Source organism: Silene latifolia, chromosome 11 (genome assembly GCF_048544455.1).
Source record: "Silene latifolia isolate original U9 population chromosome 11, ASM4854445v1, whole genome shotgun sequence".
NCBI classification, from domain to species: domain Eukaryota; kingdom Viridiplantae; phylum Streptophyta; class Magnoliopsida; order Caryophyllales; family Caryophyllaceae; genus Silene; species Silene latifolia.
The window spans coordinates 17,344,488-17,364,080 of record NC_133536.1 but is presented as its reverse complement, the minus strand read 5'-3'; the positions used below and the strand labels follow the sequence as shown (position 1 = coordinate 17,364,080).

General features: G+C 44.3%; 1 long non-coding RNA gene across 1 annotated transcript; it reads right to left on the bottom strand.

Moving 5' to 3' along the window:
* Positions 1–1,285: 1,285 nt before the first annotated feature.
* On the bottom strand, positions 1,286–18,350 carry LOC141612745 (uncharacterized). Its single transcript, XR_012529183.1, has 4 exons — positions 18,159–18,350; positions 17,634–17,840; positions 1,645–1,746; positions 1,286–1,472 (listed from the first exon to the last, which is right to left on the bottom strand). It is a non-coding gene; the product is annotated as an uncharacterized LOC141612745 (long non-coding RNA).
* Between the last annotated feature and the right edge of the window lie 1,243 nt (positions 18,351–19,593).

Sequence of the window (19,593 nt, the reverse complement as noted above, 5' to 3'; positions counted from 1 at the left end):
GGGGATGGGGGCCGACGGTGGGGAGGCTGGTGGTTTGTTGGACGGAGTTGGGAGGATTTATCTATATATCTACTAGTTTAGAACCCGTGCAATATTTTGCACGGGCATACTTAAAAAAAATATATAAAAATCTTTTATAATTTTATAATACAATATTATATTAGTTAAATGTGCAACCTGTTACACAAATGAGTAGTATAGTCTATTAATTGGTGATATTGTTACTACGTTCAACGGTCTAGAACAAATAATACACTATTTTTAACACGAATAAAAGGATAAATTACAAATAACCACCATGTATTTACGTATTTTTTCAAATAACCACCATGTATTTGTATTTTTACAAATAACCCCCAAACTTTCACGTATACTCCCCAATCACCACCGTATATCTGCCCCGAAACTCGTTTTTCTTATTTTCCGACTCGTTAATTAACAATTTATGTTTAATACCCATATTACCCTTTCCCTACATTTCTCCTCACCCCCAAAATCAATGAACTCCATCGAACAAAAATGAAACAACTAATCACCCTCCAAAATCCCTTAAACAACAACAAATCTACTACATTATCCTCATTAATCTCACCAACCCATTTCATAAATCGAAAACCTACCCCAAAAACACCAAAATTTAAGCAAAATGGGATAAAAAAAGATTATGGGTCACAAAATTCTCGCACAAATAAGCTTATTTCCAATGCAATCACAACCGTTGCACCTAATCCCAAGATCTTACCGGAACCGTTTGATTCAATTGTTAAAGAATTGTGGATGGTTTCAGGTGGCGGAGATGACGGGAAATTCGGTTTTAAATTGGGTTTCAGGTGGAGGTGGAGGTGGAGGTGGAGGTGGTGATAATGGTGGAAAAAGGAATAAGTCAAAATTAGGGTTCTTGATTGTGTTGGGGATTTCAATTGGTTTTGGGGATAAATTGGGGGAAATAAGATGAAAGAGGGATATGTTGTATTGGTGGGAGTAATTGATAAGGGTAATATGGGTATTAGACATAAATCGTTAATTAACTAGTCGGAAAATAAGAAAAATGAGTTTCGGGGCAGATATACGGTGGTGATTGGGGAGTATACGTGAAAGTTTGTGGGTTATTTGTAAAAATGCAAATACATGGTGGTTATTTGAAAAAATACGCAAATACATGGCGGTTATTTGTAATTTTTCCCAAATAAAACTATACATCCAAATGTGTGTGAAAAAATACGCAAATACATGGCGGTTATTTGTAATTTTTCCCAAATAAAACTATACATCCAAATGTGTGTGAGCATCGTACATCTAATAGGTACATCTGGTAATTTGTTGTGTATTATTTCGACATATTCTATTATATCATAGCTAGTAACAAACTAAACCCTAAATCCCTAATATAAATTAAATTTATCGTAGAAATAATAATAAAGCACGGAATTCAATACATTGTTTGGTCCATATGGTCCGGTCCATGCATTTACCTGCATAGAAAAAATAACTGACCTTAATTCTTTAAAAAAAAAAATCAGATAGATGGGAGAATATACAACCAAGATATTCATGTAACCTTTAAAGTACATCTTTGTAGGTTGTCTACTTGACAATAGAATAATAGAATAAACATGTAATATAAAAGCAATTAAATACGCTTACAGTGAGATGCTCGAGTCTTTAATTTATTCAAGTTTGATAATGGATACTCAAGATAACGAGGCGGCTTTGACATGTAAAATTGGCCCCAAGCGATATAAGTACCTGTCAAGACAATGTAAAACACATAAAAAGAGGAAATATTCAACACAATGAAAAATTAGAGTAGGAAAACACTTGTAGTTAATAGATCCTACAACTAGTTGTATCCAGTTGTATGCTCTAGATCCCGAGCTATATAATACTGTATAATAAAGTTTTCGAGTTTTGTTTTAAAGAAGTCGAGCTATACCATAAAATTTTTGAACTCACCCACTTAAACATAAAAAAAATTAACTTTAAGAAAACTCAAAAAAATTAGACATAAGCTCGATAAGATATAACTTGGTTGTATGAAGCTATTGTACCACTGAAGGTATATGTTATTTGTGAAACACTTGGTACTGCCTAATGAATTCTTCCTTAAAGAGTTATTTTGGCAAGACCATAATCAAAGCACTGACAAACATATAAAAAAGGATAAACAAACAACTACTCCCATTAACGTGAAATAAAAAATCAGCCAGAACCAAAAAAAATACACTAATCACATGTTATTAGTGAATAGAAGAAGGAAGATGCCTTATAAAGACAACATATGATTGAAGATCAAGAACAAAATTGTTAAATAACAAATGAACTCGATGTAGTTCGAGCATAACATATACTCCCTCCTATTCTCTAACATCTTCCACATTTCCTAAAACGGCAAATTCACAATGATCTTCCACTTTCCTTATTTGTCTATCTTTTGTGGTTATAATAACTTATGACCCCATATTCTCTCTCTTACTTTCATTTACATCCACATATCATCATCCCACTAAATTCTACTCAAAAACAAATGTGGAAGAACATAGAGAATCGGAGGGAGTATAAATGTAACAAATAAAAGTCTAAACAGTGATGCGACTCCCAAAAAATTTGTCTAAACAGTACTCTCATCCAAGAAGGTAGTCCGATAATTAGTTTCTTTAATCCTATATTTCCGAGTAAGTTACCGACATAAAATCACATTTTAGTCAATTGTAGAGTAATAAAATGCAACCGATACATTGTAAATTTCAGATGCAAAAGGATATGTATGACACCATGTTTTTCCTTATACTTGCAAGTCCGTATCTCCCATGGCTAAAAAAAAGAAAAATCTAGCATTCTTCTTAGAATAGGGGGAAGGCAGCTCATTAGAAATAGGAATTGTAAGAACACAAATTCTCATTGAAGACGGCGATATCCGTCACAAGCTTGTGACGGATACCGTTTCCTCTCACAAAATGCCCATTGAGAGGTGAGTGAGAAGCACATGGGGGTGCCCCACCTTGTCCCCTCTCCCTTTTTGTGAGAGGTCACAAGCTTGTGACGGGATTAGCCCGTCACAAGCAAGACTAGCTGATTGTTAATATACACAATCGAGATTAAACAAATATGTTTGTCTAGTATCATAAGAGTTGCACTAAGAGTGTGTATTCAATCATTAAGCAAGAGGCAGTAAATGATGAACACAAATTCTCATTGAAGACATGACATATCCGTCACAAGCTGAAGACGGATACCATTTTACCTCACAATGTACCCACTTTTTCTCTCTCTGCAACACTATTCATGTGGTCCCCTTTCTCCACAAACCCATTTTGTTACCATTTTATCTCACAAAATATCCGTCACAAATGGTAACCCGTCACAAGGAAGACCAATTGAATGATGAATGTATTCCAAATAATTGTGTCCCCATAATTAACCATGAAATATGAAAAGTCAAACTTATACGACAATGTTCTCCATTTAAGAAATGTTTAGATCTTTTTTCCTTCAGAACCAAATGGACAATGATTTCCTCCAAATTCAGTTCAGGGTCCTTCACATTCTCTTATTGTCCACACAAGAAATACTTGTGTCCTCCGGGAAGACGTCTTCTTTACACTCAAAGGAGGAGGATCATCCTCCTTATTTCCATTTTGGTCCTCCTCCTTTGAGTGTAGGGAGGTCAGGACACTCAAAGAATTCATGTAGTTAAATGTAGCGGACTAAAAGTGAAGAATTCATGTCGAAGATTATCGCATTACAATCATACGGAAAATGTTTTCGCTCTTAAGTTTGTTATTAGTGTCCCAAGATTTCAAGGCTATTCATGAGAACTGTAGATAAAATATCAAATATATAGACGCCACAAAAATTATGGAAATAAAAACTCATGACAAAAGAGTGAGTAGAATTGTGAAACACCAACCACATAGATCATTATACATCAAATCATACTGTAATTATTATATGAGACGGTCTCACACGGTAAGATGATCCAATTGTGTAAAAGTCACTCACTCTTCTATTGTTAAAACTTGATTGATTTTTCTCTCGAGGGGTCCGTCTGAGATATAAGACCGTCTTATTTTAAAGTTTGTGCAAATCAGAACTCAGAAGTAACTACACTCAAATTACATTCATAGACGTGTAATAATGATTTTAAGAAAATTCTCAATACTAACTGTTCCGGGTGTAATTCCAGAGCAGTGTTGTCTACCACGCAAGCTTGGTAAATTGATGTCTTTCCTTGCGTTGAGTCTTCCTCTCGGTCTCTCCTGAAACAATGAACAAACTGAGGGCTCGGCTTGGCACCGAGCGTACTCACTCCGACGCTCAAGTCAGTGAACTTAAAGGGATTAAGTCGTATGTTACTTGGCGAAGTATATGTTGTAGAGAGATAAGGAAGATAATACCAGATGAATAGTGAATTTTAGGTTAAATTCTGGATTCTTTCCTCAATGAGGGTTGAGGAGTATTTATAGACTTTCACCTTTTGTCACGTAGTGGCCAAGTGGCTAGCAGGTGGAAAGACTGATCTACCCTCGGCCGAGGGGCCCACGGCAGGCCGGCGGGCCCTGTTGACTCGCCGCCGAGGGGTCTTGGATATGAGTACGCGGATGGGTGCCCCGGCTGGCTAGTTGTCCTAGCCGAGGCACAAGAGACAGGCCGACAGGCTGCGTCGGTTAGGCTGTCTAAGTCGTTGACTTGCTGTGGATATCTTTGACCTTGCTCTATATGTTGACTTGGTCAGCGGGTGCAGAATATGCCCCATCAATTTGCCCCCAGCGTAGTCTATGCCGTGGTATGGACTTTCGATGAGTGTTGAGCGTATTCTGCGCAAGTTTGAAAAATTTTCTGCCCCGGCTTCTTCTACCTCGGCTTGGTTCTGCTTAGGCCGTACCGTATCGTATCCCCCCTCCGCATGGATGTGTAATGGACATCAGATGTGGAAAAGAAAGTGGCGCTGGCCGAGACCGAGGTTGTGAGTGCCGTGTGCTTTCGATTGCCCCCAGCCGGTGCTGCCAAGCTTGGTTGAATCAGCGGGCCGTTGGGCAAGTAGATACCAAGGAGCGTGTTTGAAGAAGATACGTCGATTGGCATTCTGTCAAGGAGCGTGTTGAAGAAGCTTTGTAGCTGTTTGTCGATTGACATTCCATGGCTGCATGCTTGACATGTGTCTCGTTGCTGATTGGTTGACGCTTCATGGGCTTTGCCCGATTGGTCGGATTGAGTGGGCTTTGCCCTATAAATAGGAGAGTTAGCCCCTGAATTTGGCCTTCCAAATTCATTTTCTCAAAAAATTTCTTCTTTCTAGTCCTCTTTGACGAAACTTCTCTCTAGCTTTCAGAATCGTTACTTCGGCGTAGCACTTTTTCTTCAAGGTAAACAAACAAATTTTCCAACTTTTTATTGTTAAGTTTTTGTTGTGAACATGTCTTCTGCTGATGCCAGACCTAGTAACCCTGCGCCGGGGGGATCCCCGTCGCGTCTTGATGAAGAGGAGGCACTAGCCGCCGTCCCACTAAGGTCCGGGGGCCCTAGGTCTCCTTCTCCTGAAGTTGATCCAAAAGCTCTGGAGGATTGGGAGGATGATGATGATGTTGATGATGACGGTGATGATGACGGTGATGATGCTGAAAGGGCTCGTCCTAATGAGGGGAGGCAGTACATCATGGATCACGGCGACGCCTGTAAGGTCTGCCCTGACCGTGCTTGGACCCATAAGTTCGCCAGTTGTTCCGGCGAAACACTTTTCGAGGGCCATTTCTACTTCGGCAGGGGATACAAAATTGTTATCCCTGAGGAGGGTCAGGCCGTCTGTTGCCATCCCCCGGGTTGCACCGGCGTATACATCCGGCACCTGGAGTACGGGCTCCGGTTTCCGCTGAATGAATATGTTATGGCCATAATTAGAGCCATGAACGTCGCCGTGGCCCAACTGCACCCGTTGGCCATTAGGACCATAGTCGGCTTTGTGTGGCTCTGTCTCTTCAAGGGGGAGGTTCCAACGGTTAATTTATTCCGTCGGCTTCATCACCTTCGGCCGTCAGCCCCTGGTCGCGTTGGATGGTACAGCGTGCAGACGGAGCCGGGGTACGTCTCCGTTGATAAGCTTTCTTCCTGCAAGGACTGGAAAGATCGGTGGGTGTACGTTGAGGTTCCGGAGGATTATCCACTGCCCCGGTCCTTCCAGCACCAAGTCAATTTGCGGTGCGAGAGTAAGGCGGAGCATGATAAATGGGTCACCCGGAGTAAGCTTAAGATGGACGCCAGCAAGGTCCCTCTTAATGCGAATGAGAAGCTGGCGATGAGGCTGTTTGAGGCGGAGAAGAATGGGGTGCCGAAGAGATGGATTCCTCCGACGCAGATCATTCTTCAGGATGAGCTGCTCTGCCATGTCGGCCTCATACCGGCCCTCGAACGGGGTGAGTGGGGTCGGTGTGAGGCCTATTCTGCTTTTAATGTTTCTGTTTCTTGAATTTTGATTTATTTCTTCTACTTAACCCTTGCTTCGTTCCCTTTGCAGACCATTTTGGCCCGGATCTGTCTGAAGATATCCTCCGGAGAATAGGGCTTGCCAAGGACAAGACAGTTGTTGATATGCACCCTAAGGCTCAGACCCGTGATCGCAGAACGGCGCCGAATGATCTCATGGATCAGCAGCTGAAGGGCTTAAATGTGGAGGTGGCCCAGGCGAAGGTTGCTGGTAACATGCCGCGCCGAACGCGGAAAACAAAGTCTTCGGCGGCGACGACATCGACATTAGTTCCACCTCCACTCCCTTCAGTCCAAAAGGAGACGGTGGAAGTCGTTGATATTACCGCCGAGGAGGTGGTCACCTTGGCGGTGGAATCTCCTCTCTTCCGTAAGAGGAAATGGTCTACTACTGCCGCTGATGCTTCTGCTTCTACTGCTGCTACTGCTGCCGGCAAGGAAATGCGCCCTCCGACCAAGAAGGCCAAGCATGGTACAGATCTATCCTGTGGCTCAGACTTAGCCGGTTCATTAGGCGTTCCTGATGACAGGCTCTCTGGTATGTCCATGTATGTTGACACGGATGCTTTGATTGAATTTTTTGTAGATCAACCGCTGCCGTCTCTAGGACACAATGTTGAATGGCGTCCGAGAAGCGTCTGCGCGGGCGGTGGTAATAATGACACCGTCGTCACCTCCTTCCCGAAGCCTACCCCCTTCCAGATTAAGTCGGAGGGCCTAAGTTTGGCCAGGTTGCTGTCGAAGTGGGCTGATACGACCGGTGCTCTTATTGTGGAGCAAGAGAAGGCCATTCTTTGAAGGCGCCCCACGGCTCGAGCGGCTCAGGCTTGAACTCGACGCTGCGAACAAGGAAGCTGAGAGGGCCAAAGCGAGGTGAAGAGGCGTCCGTCTTGAGAGAAAACTCGGGGAGGACGCCGAAAAGGAAGTCCTCGCCGAGAGAGCCAAGGCCGAGGCTGCGGCGGTGAAGCCGCTAAGCCTTTCTTTGGAGGGGCGTGACCACCTTCGAAAGTCGCCGACTTTCATGCTAAGCAAGAGGGACGAATGGAGGGGCATGTTTCGGTCCCGGGGAAGGTGGTTCGGAATAAGGATGCTATCATCGCCCAAAGGGAGGAGGACATTGAGACGCTCCAAACCGTTATCCTCCCTAACATGTGCGCCAACACGGGACTGGCCGAAGAAGTCGCCGGGGAAGTGATTGGGGAGCTCTTTCCTCTTGATGGCTCCTTTCCGTGGCAAAAATTTGACGAGCTGCTTGATGACAAGCTCGAAGCTAAGGAGAAGGCCGCGGAGGAGAAGGCCAAAGAGGAGGCAAGGGTGAAGAAGGAGGAGAAGGAGGCTGCGGAGAAGGCGGCCCGTGCTGAAATTGCGAAGGCGGCCAAGGAGGAGGCTGAGAGACTGAGGGCAGCTGAGGCTGAGGCTGCCAAGACAGCTGAGGCTGCTAAGACAGCTTCTGGGTCGCCTACCAAATACGATGCTGCTAACATTGCTGATGGCAAGCAGCAACAGGCATAGGGAGACGGGCGGTCGTCACCAGGTTCACCCGGCATCTCGGATAGTTTCAGCTGTTCGGGGGCCAATTATTAAGCCTTTCCTCCCTGCCATCTTTTGGCGCTTCAAATGCTATGTCTGTAACCTTTTGCTTTTCTTTTCCTTGTTTTTTGTAAAACTTTGGTAGGTTGTGTCTTGGCTTATCCCTATGGGGACGGCCGTCGTCTGTATTCTCCTTATTTGTAATCTTTTTTAATAAAGCTTGTTTATTGTCCTTCTGCTTTGGCCGGGGCTTTGATCACAATTCTTCACTTGTCTTCTTGCGTTATTAATTGAGCGCTTTTTGTTTTTTACCTTCGGCCTGGCCGAGGCAGTTAGAATGCGTATCTCAACTGTGTTTAACGTCTTTTAAACATGTTGGCATGTTGGTCGCTTCCTCTTTCACTCTCGGTCGTGCCGAGGCGTCCGATTTGCGCTTCCCAACCGCCGCTGTGAACATGTTAGCGTATCGACCGTTGTGTCCCCTGCCAGGCCTTCGGTTTGCCGAGGCGGCTAGGGGTTACGGCGCGACAGCGTTCGTGTCTGTAGACATATTGATCGCTTCCTCTGCCAGGCCTTCGGTTGACCGAGGCGGCTAGAATTGCGTCTCAACTGTACTTATACGTTCCTAAGGCATGTTGGTCGCTTTCGCGAGTATATCAATCGCTATTTGGTAGTGATCGCTAGTGGCGTCTACTTCTTGTGGTGACTGCCCGGCTTGGGCCGTGGCGTCTACCTCGATATGACTACGGAGGGGATAAACACTTTGATGGAAAACTTGGGTGATTCTTCATTAGATATAAACATGCGTTGGGGTGCCAACAATTGTTTTGGACACCTCCACCGCTACACAAAGTATTTCCTGAGATTGTCAGTGTTCCAATGGCTCATCAAAGGCACACCCTCCATGTCGGTCAGCCGGTATGTACCCGGCCTCATTTCTTCAACCACTTTGTAGGGACCCTCCTAGTTGGCCGTTAATTTACCATGAATGTTTCCTTTGTTGGTGGCGGCCGACTTTCTTAGGACTAGATCCCCTACTTTTAAGTCCCTTTTGTGGACTCTTCGGTTGTAGGCTCTTCTCATTCGGTTTTGGTATCTTTGCCAAGTTGAGGCGTCTTTGTATCTCGGCTTTCTTCGACCAGGTCTAGGGAGGTTCTTAAACCTTCCTCATTTTCAACCGGGTTAAAGGTGGCCGTTCTGAATGTCGGCACCGTTGCTTCAATTGGCGGGGCGCCGGACCGTAGACTAAGTGGAATGGATGCACCCGTTGCTTCTTTCTCCGTGGTTCGCAGGGACCACGGGACGCCGGGTAGTTCATCGGCCCATCTTCCCTTTAGGTCTTCAACTGTCTTCTTCAAACCGTTGAGGATTGTTTTATTGGCTGCCTTCGCCTGTCCGTTGCTCTGTGGGTGGCAGACGGAGGAGTATGCAAATTTGATACCAAGTTCTTCCAACCAGTTCGTTATTATGTCACTTCAAAACTCTCGGCCGTGGTCAAATACCATGACTTGGGGTAACCCGAAACGAGTTATGACATTTTCCCAGATTACCTTTCTTACGACCGCCGTCGTCTTGGCTGGCACGACGACAGCTTCAACCCATTTGGTGAAGTAGTCAACGGCGACAATCAAGTACTTTCTTCCGCCGGATGCCGTTGGAAATGGCCCTAGTAGATCCATCCCCCACTGTGCAAAAGGAAGGGGACTAAGTACCGGCTGCAGGTCTCGGGATGGCGCATGTATCACCGGAGCATGCATTTGATAGTTGTTGCACTTTTTGGTTTTGGCTCTGGAATCCTCAAGCATGGTGGGCCAGAAGTAGCCGGCTCGGAGAGCTTTGTGGGCTAGTGTTATTGCCCCCATGTGATGACCGCAGATGCCTTCATGAATTTCTGTCAGTATTAGCTCCGCATCGGCTGGACCGACGCATTTCAGGAGTGGCCTTATCACGGACCTCCTGTATAATTCTCCTTCAAACACCAAGTATCTTGCTGCGATCCTCTTTATCTTCTGTGAGAGACTGCGGTCCTCCGGTAGCTCATTCATCAGTTTGTACTTCATTATCGGAGTCATCCACGTCGTCTCGGCCTCTATGTCGCCCACCATGCCGACGGTCTTAGTAATGCTTTTGGCATTCCTGATGTCCACCAGCACGGTTCGACTGATATTCTTGATGGTTGAACTGGCAAGCTTTGAGAGAGCGTCGGCTCGGTTGTTCTCGGACACAGGGAATGCATTGTATACGGAAGGATTTCAATTTTGAAGTGTCAGCTTTTACCCTTTCCAAGTATCTTACCATCCTGTCGTCCCGAGTCTCGTACTCTCCTCTGATTTGATTAGCCACTAAGAGTGAATCTGTTTTCAAAATGATGTGTTCCGCCCCGGCAGCTCTAGCTAGCTCGACTCCAGTTATCACCGCCTCGTATTCGGATTCGTTGTTTGAGGCCGAGAAGGTAAATTTCAAGGCGTACTCAAACTCGTCCCCGTTTGGGCTGATGATAAGGATGCCGGCTCTGAGTACATTCGCCGTAGAGGACCCGTCGGTGTATACTTCCCATACTCCGGGGTTTTGCTCTTCTTGATACGTGCACTCGGCCGGGAAGTCCGCGTGCTGTCCCTTTATCGAGGGCCTCGGCTTGTATTGAATGCCGGCCAGGATAGCTCTCTTGCCCATTTGATGAGCTGCCGGATTGCTCAAATTTTTCCAATGCTTTCTCCAATGGTTGGTCGGTTAAGACCGTCACGGGATGTGCGTCGAAGTAAGGTTTCAGTTTCCTTGCGGCAACGATGACAGCAAAGGTTGCTTTCTCAATCAGCGGGTAATTCCTTTCGGCGGGCAACAATGTATGGCTGACAAAGTAGATTGGGTGTTGCTGTTTGTCTTCTTCTCTGATGATCACGGCACTGACCGTGGCCGAGGTAACTGCTATGTATAGATATAGCGTCTCCCCAAAGATCGGCACTGGACGGGGTTGGGAGAGTTTGAAGATGAGCTGTCGATTGCACGAAAGCTGTGCTCTGTTCCTCCCCCCAGCTGAAGTCTTTGTTTCCTTTCAACACTTTGAAGAATGGGGTGCTTTTGTCGGCTGACCGAGAGATAAAACGGGCCAGAGCCGCCATCCTCCCGGTCAACGTCATAACCTCTTTTCTGTTCCTCGGCTCCGGCAGGTCCAGTATTGCTTGGACTTTCTCTGGGTTGGCATCAATTCCCCTGGCGCTGACAAGCACGCCAAGGAATTTACCTGCCCGGACACCGAAGTTGCATTTCATTGGGTTAAGTTTCATCTTGTATTTCCTTAGTGAACAAAATGTCTCATGTAAATCGGCTAAGTGCTCGCTGTCAGACTTGCTTTTTACAATAGCATCGTCGACGAAAGCCTCAATGTTTCGCCCTTTTTGATTTTGGAACACTTTGTCCACCAGTCTTGTGTAAGTTGCGCCGGCGTTCTTCAAACCGAACGGCATCATTTTATACATGTATGTGCCGCCACCGGTGATGAATGCGCACTTAGGCATGTCTTCTTCGGCCATGAATACCTGATGATACCCTGAGAAGGCGTCCAGCAGGCTCAGCATAGTGTAGCCTGCCGTGGCGTCAATTAAACTATCTATTCGAGGCAAGGGATAACAATCTTTGGGGCACGCTTTATTAAGATTGGTAAAATCTACACACATCCTCCACGCCCCCGATGATTTCTTCACCATTACAACATTAGCTAACCACTCAGGATAAGTACAAGGCGTGATAAAGCCCGCCGCTAGTAATTTATCTACCTCGGCTTTGATGGCCTCATCCTTCTCGGCTGAGGAGTTCCTCATCTTCTGCTTGACAGGGCGAGCGGTGGAAAGTACGTTCAGCTTGTGAACAATTACCTCCCGGCTCACGCCTGGCATCTCGGCTGCTGAGTAAGCGAAGACGTCTTTGTTCTTCCTCAGCAGGTCTAGGAGAGCGGCCCTGAATTTTGGCTCCAGGTTGACACCGACAGTTACGGTGCGCCCTGGGTCAATTTCCACTTCTTCGGTCTCGGCCCCCTCGACCATGCTGACGTTATTGGTGCTCATTGGATCACCCTCCTGTTGCATGGATGGGCTCTTCCCCTTCTCTGACTTCTTAGCCACTTTGAGGGATTGCATGTTGCACCCTCTGGCAGATATCTGGACGTTGACTACGTCGTCTTTTTCGTCCTTTGAGACGAGCTTATGCGCTTCCCCCCGATCCGAGACATACATCAGTGTCAGGGCCCGGATGGACATTACCGCATCGGCCTCACTCAGAGTGACTCGGCCTATAAGGACGTTGTAGGCGGATGAGCCGTCAATGACCACGAACTCAGATAGGACATTCTTAGCCGCGTTCCCCTCGCCGAACATCACCGGCAGTCTGATTGACCCCAGGGGTACCAGGCCGGCCCCGGAGAAGCTGTACAACGGATTGGTGCAGGGGCTCAAGTCCTCAACCTTCAGACCGAGGCTGAGAAAGCACTCCCTGAACATGATGTTCGTGTAGGCGCCTGTGTCAATCAAGCACCTCTTGACCAAGTGGTTGGCTATGTCCAAGTGGACTACGAGTGGGTCGCTGTGCGGGGCGATGACTCCCTCGTAGTCCTTCTTCCCAATAGTCATATCGGGGATGTTGGAAGCGGGGGCCGCTGTTTTGGGCACAAAGTTGATGGCCCGATACGGCTCGTTCGGTGCCGTTTTGTGCCCATGAGCGGACCCACCGTTCTCGTTGCCCCGATGACAACATGGATTACTCCTATCCGTTCAAAGACGGACTTTTGTCCGAGCTGGCATTAGTCTTTTGGCCTCCGGCAACGTATTTCCGAGGCTCCCCTTCCGGATCGCTCTTCAATGGCATTCTTCATATGCGGCGAGTTGTCGATTAAGTGGCGGTGTGGCCGTGGTACTCACAGTACTGGCTCGTGTCACCGTCCCCCCTCGCCTTGGGGGGCCTTTCCCACTTCTGACCCTCGTTTTTGCTCAGGGCGAAGACCTCGGCAGCAGACACGACCAGGGGGGTGTGACCATTGTACCGCTTTTGGTAGTACGGTCCCGAACTCCCCTCGGCGCCCGCCGAGTTCATTTCTGGCGGACTTGTCGACCGTGACCTATTGTTGTCACGGCGTCCTTCATCCGGCTGTCCTCCGGCGCTCTTACCCTCGAGTGCCCGGCCTCGGCTGGGGCTACCCGGGTTTTGTGGTAGTCCTCCACCTTTATGGCTTGGTCGGCCATCTTCTTGGCGGAGTCTAAGTTCGAGCCTCCGCACTTGATGAGCTCATTTTTTAAGTCCCCTCTTGGGAGGCCTTTCATCGGTCGAAGGCCGCCAGCTTCATTGTTCACTCACGAATCTGCTGAACCTTGGCGTCGAACCTCTTCACATAGCTTCGGAGAGACTCGCCTCCCTCCTGCTTGATAGTCAGGAGATCCGATGTCTCGACGGCCCTTCTCTTATTGCAAGAATACTGGGCCAAAAATATGTCCCTTAGGTCGCCGTAGCAGTATATCGACCCATTGGGTAGCCCCTTGTACCAACTTTGTGCCATCCCATGCAGAGTTGTTGGGAAGACTCGGCACCAAACCTCATCGGGCTGCTCCCATACCGACAGGTAAGACTCGAAAGCCTCGACATGGTCGGTTGGGTCGCTTTCCCCTTTGTATGATATGGGTGGCAACTTTAGCTTGGTCGGCACCGGGGTCTCTAAGACATAGGGGTTGAGGGGCTGTCTGACCACGTGTCGAACGACACGCGGCGATCGGCTCCTCGCATCCCTAGTCCGGCTCCTCTCCCCGTGACGGGGAAGGGCTTCTTCTCCGACTCTGGTGAGTCGGACTCCCTCTTCGACTCTGGTGAGTCGGACTTCTTTCACTCCTCTGGGGCAGGCCTCGTCGGTGCTGCGGCGACGCTGTCCTCCCGCGAGTGCGGGAAGGACTCAGGTCTACCACTAGCACTCTGGGCTCCCCCGGCGTCTTGACAGGGTCAGCTTCCTCCAGTGCTCCATTCAAGTTTCTCGGAGTCACATTTTGGGCCCTGGTCTCCTGTACGGGTGCCACCGCTCTTGTCGGTGTGACAGTGTGAGTCGGCGTGCTACCAATTAGGTCCAGGAGTAGCTTCAGTTTAGCTGCATCAACCACATGTCCCATGATGGTGACTTGGTCGGCGGGCAGCGGCGTATCTGGTATTATTGGCATCCCGTACTCCGGTTGAGTCACTCGGCCGGTGGGGGGTTGCACAACCCCAGAGTTGTGGACGGTATCATCTTGGCAGAATTCGGTTTCGTCAGTTACAAATACCTCTTGGTGTTGACATCTTCTTAGCTTTTTGGGTGGGTTTTTGTTTTGTGTTTTTTTTTTGTTTGGGAATGAATGTGACTAGCTTCTAGTATCTTCCCCACAGACGGCGCCAATTGTTCCGGGTGTAATTCCAGAGCAGTGTTGTTTACCACGCAAGCTTGGTAAATTGATGTCTTTCCTTGCGTTGACTCTTCCTCTCGGTCTCTCCTGAAACAATGAACAAACTGAGGGCTCGGCTTGGCACCGAGCGTACTCACTCCGACGCTCAAGTCAGTGAACTTAAAGGGATTAAGTCGTATGTTACTTGGCGAAGTATATGTTGTAGAGAGATAAGGAAGATATTACCAGATGAATAGTGAATTTTAGGTTAAATTCTGGATCCTTTCCTCAATGAGGGTTGAGGAGTATTTATAGACTTTCACCTTTTGTCACGTAGTGGCCAGCAGGTGGAAAGACTGATCTACCCTCGGCCGAGGGGCCCACGGCAGGCCGGCGGGCCTTGTTGACTCGCCGCCGAGGGGTCTTGGATATGAGTACGCGGATGGGTGCCCCGGCTGGCTAGTTGTCCTAGCCGAGGCACAAGAGACAGGCCGACAGGCTGCGTCGGTTAGGCTGTCTAAGTCGTTGACTTGCTGTGGATATCTTTGACCTTGCTCTATATGTTGACTTGGTCAGCGGGTGCAGAATATGCCCCATCACTAACATTCTCAATTCACAAATAAGATCCTACAACCTGTTGTACAGTAGCATTGTACAACAGGCCCATATATATTACATATTAAACAATTTAGGCCCAATAAAAGAAAAAAATACTACACAACTTCTTTTTCCCTAATTCCGATTTCTCTCAAGTCGACAAACCCTTCTCTTTCTTTTCTCTAAATTTCTATTAAACGACAGTCGACAAACCTCTCTTTTCCATAATTCTGATTCTAATATGATGAAAGAGAAGCAATTAACATCATAATCAAGAAGAAAAATGCATCTAACAATATTTTGGTGAACGAGAAACAACTTACATAATCATCAAGATGGAAAAATGGATCTAACAATACTTTGAGGTAAATTTCTACATCAATCATACGAACTATTATTAGAAGAATACAAACTAAAAAAATACGAGCACATAAGAATACGAGCTATTAAGATAAGAATACGAGCTAATGTAAAAAGAGTACGAGCTTAAAAGAATCATGAACTTAAAAATAGGAGCACATAAGGATACGAGCTATTAAGATAATAATACGAGCTAATGTAAAAAGAATACGAGTTTAAAAGAATCACGAGCTTAAAAATACGAGCACATAAGAATACGAGTTATTAAGATAAGAATACGAGCTAATGTAAAAAGAATACGAGCTTAAAAGGATCAAGAGCTTTAAAATACGAGCACATAAGAATACGAGCTATAGAGATAAGAAAACGAGCTAATGTAAAAAGAATACGAGCTTCAACTATTTTCATGCATTATAATTTTGGATAAAAAAATTCCTTTCTCACGAGTCATGTCCTATGATTTGTTCCGCATAGTCAATTAATTATAATAATTTAAGGGAGAATATGTAACACCCCCATATACAGAGGAGCCTTAACCAGGCCTTCCTTAGCATATAAAGGCGCTACCATCTCGGTTGCCCGAGGATAGTAATAATCAAGTGTCGATAAAAGAACGATTAAATTACTTTACAAGTCATCTATCCAACTAATGATACAAAAGATACAACTCAAAGTCTACTAGCTACAATTATTAAATCTCGTGGCGACTCATCCCTGCCCGGACTCCAGCTAGCAACCACATCAACACCTGCTAAGACGGACTGCTCACTATAAGGGATCACGGCAGACACATAACAAACAAGACAACCACACAAAGTCAGTACTGAGATAAGACATAACCAAGTTACCAACACCTACCAAAACAACACAAGACAATCAGTCACAATCAGGCACTCCGCTCCATCTCCGTCTCCGATCGTCCCTTTGGACGGACACGCGGTGGGGGACCGCGATCGTTCCCACCTAAGCCCCGCTCATCATACCGAGCGATAACCCTGTCCCATTAATGTGCACATCCCCTTCCGTGGCGGGTTCCACGAAGGGCGAAACTAGGGCGTGAAGCCACTCCCGCAAGTGACTCCACTCAGCCGAGAACGCATCTCGAGAACCACAGACAAACAATCACAATCACAATCACAACATCGTCTGAACCAACCAATTATACTAATTACAGCACAACAACAACGATTCAACGATCGACGCACTAGACTATCTACAGAAACTGAGTAGGCGAACCTACCTTTACGCAACCGCAACCAATCCATGCCGACACATGTCATAACCAGCAACCAAGCAAAGCCTATAAGGGCAAACAACTGTCTATTACAATCAAGCAAACCCTAATCACAACCAAGGGAACAGTGATGATGATTATGACATACCTATAAGGAGAAACCCGGCAAAAGACCGCTACCCGACTCAAGCTACTCTCTCCTAAGGCACAGGGACCTTCAAAGGGCTTCCATGGAGGTCTTATGGTGAGGAGAAGGGAAAGGGGCGATTGATGGATGGAAGAAATGAGGCGGAAATGATTTGCGGATTTAACAAAACGCGATATAAAACCCTCGCTGCAAACTCGATACTCGATCGAGTACCCAACCTACTCGATCGAGTAACCCCCTATTCGATCGAGTAACTAAGCTACTCGATCGAGTAGCCTCTACTCTATCGAGTACCACTCCCAACTCGTAACCCAAGATAACTTTGGTACGACTTTCTAGGACTACTCTCGCTCCCCAAGGTCGGTCAACACTGGTCAAAGAATCTCCAAAAGGGCGGGTATTACAGAATATGATTCATTAACTGAATGATGGAGAAGATGGAGAGTAGTTAGAAAAATATGGAAGCAGTAGAGGAGAGAAGGGGGATTGGATTGAAAATTTGATTACGTTATTTTTTTTTTGTAAAAGTATTTGAAAAAAGGACTAAAATACCCTTGGATGTACAATAGCATTGTACATCCAGTTGTATAGTCTTGGAACTGTTCTCAATTCCCTAAGCAGGCAAATAGTAAAATTTAAATAGAGAATCATTAAATTGGGTCAGAAGGGTTATGTGCTCAACGTTGACAAAAATTATATATCCGCATCACTGTATTGAAAAAGGTAAAAAACCACTTACGAAAATAATCAAGATATCAGTCGTAAAGTGGTAATTAAAATAATCGATATTACTATAAACTGAAACAACTCTAAATTACTTAAAATTAAGATATGATATAGTGATTAAGAAATATTACATCTCAACTTGTTGAAAGTTGAAAAGAACATTGAAACATACCAGGGCAATAATGCAATAAACTTAAACTCCGTTGTACAAATCCCAATAAATCAGGGAGTTTCTCCGTCAAAAGCCAGTTATTGAAAGAAAATATACCGATAGAGTGAATTGATAAAAAGTAAAATATGCAGTTTTCCTTGAAACTCCATCATCATTATATTCATCCGCATCCATGGAACATTTCTATCAACATACTTTATTTTGGATCTGCAATTTTCGTATCGGAAAACCAAGAGAAAAAGTTAAGATGTTGTTGAGAGGATTCAATATTCCAATTTTCGAATCATATTCCAATTTCTTTCCTTTTACTTCATGGGTAAACTTCTGGAGCAAATCATGAAATTCTACATTTTCAATATCATTCATAAGTATAAGGAATTGAATTGATTGCAAATAGTTACCAAAAATTAGGAACTCTTATGTTAAATGATTTTTTCATCATTATTAATTGTATGGTAGTGATATAAAATTCAGCCTAATTGTAGATGATAAGATGCATAAGAAATACTCCAAAAGAAATCTAACCTTGTGAAATCATTGATTGTTGGATAGCGCAAGTGCATGTATTTAGCCGATCAAAAATAATCTTTACTGAAAATTAAGGTTGAATAAACCCCTTTTAATTTAAGATACATCAATGAAATGAGGTGAGATTTAGGGTTTTTGCCGTATAATACAGTAGAGACTGATAAAATATGAGGAAGGGGAAGATGTAGATTTGACGGTGATTGAAAATTGATTAAGAGAGGCAGTAATTTAGGGTTTTAACTTTTGATAGGAGTACTCAATGGGCGGGAAAAATGCAAGGAGAATAGGACACGTGTCAGTTTAGTGTGTAGCGGTTCTTGTATTATAGTTTTATATAGACATAGATAAATATCTATCTATCTATTTATATCTATCTATCTATATCTATATATAAGTATAATAGAAGAACCACTAGACACTTGACAATCTCACATTCATTTTTTTCCCGCCAAACATTATCTTACCATTATTTTATTGATGGAGGCCCACGCATATTTGCATAATGGAAAAAATCTATCTTCAAAATATTTCATTGGATATTGATTAATTATTAATAACAAATGCATATTTTAGAGGATGAGATAATTATGGAACATGGAAGATTGTATCTCTTTGAACATTATTAAATATGACATAATATCAGTTGTGATTCACCTAAAAATAAATCTAAGTAATAACATGAACTTAAAATTTTTTACAACTATTTCTTGCTTCTATATTACTTTTTGAGCAATCTTAAATCATTGATTAATTTTACAATTACTCAGTTGCTTCTAAAAAAGTCATTTTTTATACAACGAACATGTTTTACCGGAGATTAAAACTTCCTCCCTCATATTACAAAGTAGAGATCTTATTTAAAAGAATCCTTCATATACTCCAATCAAATTAACTTTATTAAGTTTTAATAGTCAATCTTCTGTAAAATAAAACTTATTAAAACGTTTCAATATACAATAATGAATTATAAATAATTTATATTAAAAACAGTTATTTTTTATAATAAAAATCTGTATCATATATGCCTTTACTATTCTGAGAGAGAACTACGAACAAGTAATTCATATTATACGTTACTTCCATAATTAAAAAATATGTATCATAAATGTCGTTTAATATTTGTTTCCTAATCCATAATAGGTAAAACACGGGAGATTATTGAATGAACAAACCATCCATACTATAGTTTTTACTGAAAAACTATTCTTAGTCCCACCATGGATGTCGTTATTTCCGATCATTCCATGGAATTTGCATCATTCAATGATATATTACTCGATAGTCTGGATACAAGATACTTAGTTGGTATGTTTATTCTTCGTAATTTTATATAATATGTACGAAAATTTCACCTTCCTAATCTAACAATAGATATGTGGACATAGATGTTATTGATGAACTTAATGGTAAAAGTCTACTAGACTCGACTTGC